Here is a 5,000-nt window from a genome sequence, read left to right as displayed (position 1 = left end):
AAAAAAAAATAAAATAAAAAAATAAAAAAAAAAAAAAAAAAAAAAAAATATATATATATATATTATTAATATATATATATATATATTATATATAATATATATTATATATTATATTTATATATATATATATATATATATATGTATATTTATGTGTATATGTATATGTGTGTGTGTGTGTGTGTGTGTGTGTGTGTGTGTGTGTGTGTGTGTGTGTGTGTGTGTGTGTGTGTGTGTGTGTTTGTGTGTGTGTGTATGTATATATGTATGTATGTACATATGTATATATGTATATTTATAAGTATATATATATATATACATACATACATATATATATATATATATATATATATATATATATATATATATATAGAGAGAGAGAGAGAGAGAGAGAGAGAGAGAGATAGTAGAGGAATTACGAGAAGATAATACAAAGCAACTTAATAGGAAGAAAATGAGAAAGATTATCAGAAAAAAAGAAAAAGAAAAGAAAAAAAAAATCAAAGCATAAAAGAAAAAAAAAGAAATGACCAAGAAAAAGAACAAAATAAACAGAGAAGAAAAGACAGGAAAAAGAAAGGAAAAATAAAGCGATTCAAAGAGAGCCTTAAGGTGAGGAAACGGCGCCAAACTATAAGACCGAACAGAACCTAAAGACCTTTATATTCAAGTGCAACATACTTGACTGGATACTTCAGTCCCACAAAGTCTGTCGGGTCTGTGGTTGTGGATGCTTGGCTCTGTTACGAAAATTATTCCTAAACGATTTTTTTTACTGGGTGTTTGTAAGTATAGGCCTATTCTTTCAAGGTTTATTTATTCCTTTCATGTATCTAAATCCACTATAATATTTGTGATAATCCTCTCAGATCTCTTATTTTTTCCAAGGTGTAAAACCAAAGAACCCTAATGTCGAAAACATTTATTGGAAATAAATTCTATAGAGACATTTCCCTGGCCATAATCTTGGGCCTTATCGGCGAACACGAAGAAGAATTTCAGAGATGTGTTTCTGATAGCGACTGTCATGGAAAACATTCCTCGAACGAACAAATGATAATCTTATTACGCTTTTCCTTTTACGGCGAAAGGTCCTCAACAACTTTATATCTACTGTATGTTGTCATTTATGGGATTTCATAACTAGTTAACATTACCGGTAAAGGTGATGTTCTATTGAAACCCGGGTATTCATATAGAAGAAATGTACAAACGCTGCGAAACGCCAGGCATCGGAGGGTCATACTGTGCTACAATCCCGTGCCGACTGCCTCACCAGCCTCTACATTTCTTGGCTTTTTGATGTCACTGAGATCCTCTTGGTGACGGTACAGTAATGGTGTCTTGGTGATTTTTTGAGCAATTGAATAAAATAAAATATTTCTATAGATAAGTTTCTATGAATGTGTGGATTTTTTTTCTACTAACAGATAGATCGTTGTTATCCCTAGCGTCCTTTTGAAATGAAGACAATGCCCTTTGTCACCGACATGTTTACTTTTCATGAATGGAAGTTTAAGAAAATCAGAAAGCCTAACACATGACAGCACAGACCTCCTGAAGAGGTGAGAAAATGTCGCCCAGAGTGTCGCCTTGAGCTTGTCTTATGCATGGAGCTTGTCCGGTCCTCCGTGCGAGTCCTTGAAAGATTCTCACAGCTGTGTTTTCTTCTCTCGGCTATCTTCGTTAAATATCTCAAGCCATTATATGCGTCGTTTTTTTTGGTTTATAAGCAATACTAGCAAATGTGTATTGATATGGCGTTTAGTCGATGAAGGCTATGTTTCATGATTCGGTTTATGTCTTGCGTCCAAACAGCTTTTCCATTTGTAAGAATCACTGCTTCATCATCCACTCCCGACATCATTCTTTGCATCAGCTGAAGAAAGATTTACATTCATGTCATGTTTGCCGAAGAAAGTTTTCTGCCAAATAACAGATACAGAATTTCACAGACGGAGAACAGAAAGAGACTGGACTGTCAGGCAACGCAGGCCCGTCAACCAGCATGTTCAAATGTCGGTCGACCAAACACTCGTGGAATCTCTGAGAGAGTTGGGTAAACAGAGGGTACGGGCGTCATACCCACTGATACCCGCGATTTCCATCTGACGAAGTACCGGCGGGGCTGTCTGAATGTGGGCATATAGACGCGGTGTGTGGGGACTGTGCACAAAACACAAACACACACACACACACACACACACACACACACACACACACACACACACACACACACACACACACACACACACACACACACACACACACACACACACACACACACACACACACACACATACACACACACACATACACACACGTACATTAAGACGCATATATGATATACTTTTTCTTTATTGATACATAAATATCATACGATTAGAGCACCTCATCTGTCTGCTTGCTCATCATTCTAACATTTCCTTTTATGTCTTAATTTTTTATAATCCCAGAACTGAATCTGTCATCTTCCGGAGTTTTTAATTCCTTGTCGGTTTAATACTTCCACTCCCTCCCCTTTCCCCCTCCTCCCCACCCATCTCCCCCTTCTTTACATCTTTTCCAACCATCTTCCCCCCTCTCCTTTTTCTCCCTTCCATCCTTTCCCCTTCCCCCATTTTTTCTCTCTATCTTTATCTCTCCTCTCTCTTTCTTTCCCATCTACCTCCTCCCTCTTCATCCCTTCCCTTATTTCCCCTTCTATCCCTCTTCTCCCTCCTCCCCCTCCCCCATCTCCCCGTTCTTCACTCCATTCCCATCCACCTTCCCATCTCTCCTCTCTCTCCCCTCCCTCTACCCCCTCCATCCCCTCCATCCCTTCACCTCTCTCTCCCTTCTTACCCTCTTCCCTCCCCTCCTCTTCTTCCTCCTCCTCCTCCCCTTTCCCCTCTTCCTCCTTCCTTCCTTCCCTTCCACCCTCGCCCCCCGCCCCTCCCTCCCTCCCTCCCTCCCTCCCCCCTCTAATGAGATAACAGTCGCAGACACAGTGAGCAGACTGTTGTTATCTTTATGGCGACTGAAGATCAATACCCTGCCGTCTCTTTAGAATCCTCCCGCTCCTCCCAAGACATGCAATGGTGTCGACTCGAGATGGCGGAGTTGGTCTTGCGTCGATGAGTTTTCAGGAGAATATGATACGTCGTAAGTCTTTAGGTCGGGGAGATATTAGATCAAGTGAGGGATGCGTGGGCGTGGGCGTGCATGCTTGTTTCGGGTTGGCGGCGAATGCAGCTATGGAGACTTGGATTGTATGTATGTTGATCGTTTTCCGTTTATATATATATGAAGACCTTTTTTTTAAGTATATTTCTGTATGTGTTGTATACTTGTTTTACGAATGGAAACGGATTTGTATTATATCTGTCAATGTAAATATACGCGCGGAAGAGTTCACATTTCGTATTTATTTGAGCATACAATAAAACTGATATACATACAAATATGATACATATCTATAATGCATCACACCTATATATATAAACACGTATCAATGAAACATCACATGAATTCCAAACAAACGCTAATCTTAATTAAAAAAAAACAACAAAAAAACAAAGACGCCAAGCACCGCTCCTCGTTCCTCGCTCCTCCCGCAGCTCTTCTTCACCAACCAAACCGAAGACCAAAGACATACCACGCCATCACCGACCGGCCGGAAAACCTATATGCCCGGAGAGAAAAAGCCGTGTACGCAAAAAGGGTCCCACGGCATTCAAGACGCGTGAATATCTGCAACAATGAGTGTCGTGTAAACTCGTAAACTGGGATATTCATTTCGTGTTTTCAATCTGGTTCGATGCCTTTTTACGAGTTGGTGTGACATCACGTAGGCTATACATATCAAAGGGAGAGAGATAGAGGGAAGTGGAGAGAGAGAGAGAGAGAGAGAGAGAGAGAGAGAGAGAGAGAGAGAGAGAGAGAGAGAGAGAGAGAGAGAGAGAGAGAGAGAGAGAGAGAGAGAGAGAGAGATAAAAGTAGAGAGAGAGAGAGAGAGAGAGAGAGAGAGAGATAAAAGTAGAGAGAGAGAGAGAGAGAGAGAGAGAGAGAGAGAGAAAGATGAAAGTAGAGAGAGAGAGAAAGAAAAAGAGAAAGAGAAAGAGAAAGAGAAAGAGAGAGAGAGAGAGAGCGTAAGAATAAGAATAAGAATAAGAATAAGAATAAGAAAGAGAACGAGAACGAGAACGAGAACGAGAACGAGAGAGTAAGAGAATAAGAGAGAGTAAGAGAGAGAGAAAGAGGGTGGGGTGTGGGGGGTATAAAGATAAAAAGAGAAAGATAGAGAGAGAAAGATAGAGAATGAGAGTAAGAGTGAGAGAGAGTAAGAGAGAGTAAGAGAAAGAGAAAGAGGGGGGATATAAAAATAGATAGAGAAAGAGAGGGAGAATGAGAGTGAGATTAAACGTAAGAGTGAGAGAAAGAGGGGGAGAGTTAAAAATAGAGAAAGATAGATAGATAGATAGATAGATAGATAGATAGATAGATAGATAGATAGATAGATAGATAGAGAGAGAGAGAGAGAGAGAGAGAGAGAGAGAGAGAGAGAGAGAGAGAGAGAGAGAGAGAGAGAGAGAGAGAGAGAGAGAGAGACTTTTAGAGAGAGAGACTTTTAGAGAGAGAGAGAGAGAGAGAGAGAGAGAGAGAGAGAGAGAGAGAGAGAGAGAGAGAGAGAGAGAGAGAGAGAGAGAGAGAGAGAGAGAGAGAGAGCACAAGAGACAGATAGCCTGACAGACAAACCGACTTGAAATAAATGATACAGAGCCAGACAAACAGATTAAGAAAGAGATAGACAGCTAGCGAGATAGACCAGGAGAAAAAAGAGAAAGGGGAGGGGGGGGGGGAGGCTGGTCCCAACACTCGTGTCATTCAGCTGGCGCTCAACCCATGTCGTTATTATCCCTTTACAAATATAATTAACCATCTGCGCCTAAACACGCAAGTTGGAGAATTCAAGTTTTATTGATGACGTTTGTTGTTTCTCGAAAGGTCGGGAGGGTTGCCAA

At 40.5% G+C, this 5,000-nt stretch overlaps 1 protein-coding gene across 1 annotated transcript in view; it reads left to right on the top strand.

Annotated features, from left to right (window-relative positions):
* LOC122247324 (uncharacterized) overlaps positions 1-5,000 on the top strand; it is a 203,699-nt gene that overhangs the window by 30,902 nt on the left and 167,797 nt on the right. The gene's annotated exons all lie outside the window — the stretch shown is intronic.

Source organism: Penaeus japonicus, unplaced genomic scaffold (genome assembly GCF_977035675.1).
Source record: "Penaeus japonicus unplaced genomic scaffold, GWHDUDI00000001_assembly GWHDUDI00000018, whole genome shotgun sequence".
NCBI classification, from domain to species: Eukaryota; Metazoa; Arthropoda; class Malacostraca; order Decapoda; family Penaeidae; genus Penaeus; species Penaeus japonicus.
This window is presented reverse-complemented; position numbering and strand designations above follow the sequence as displayed.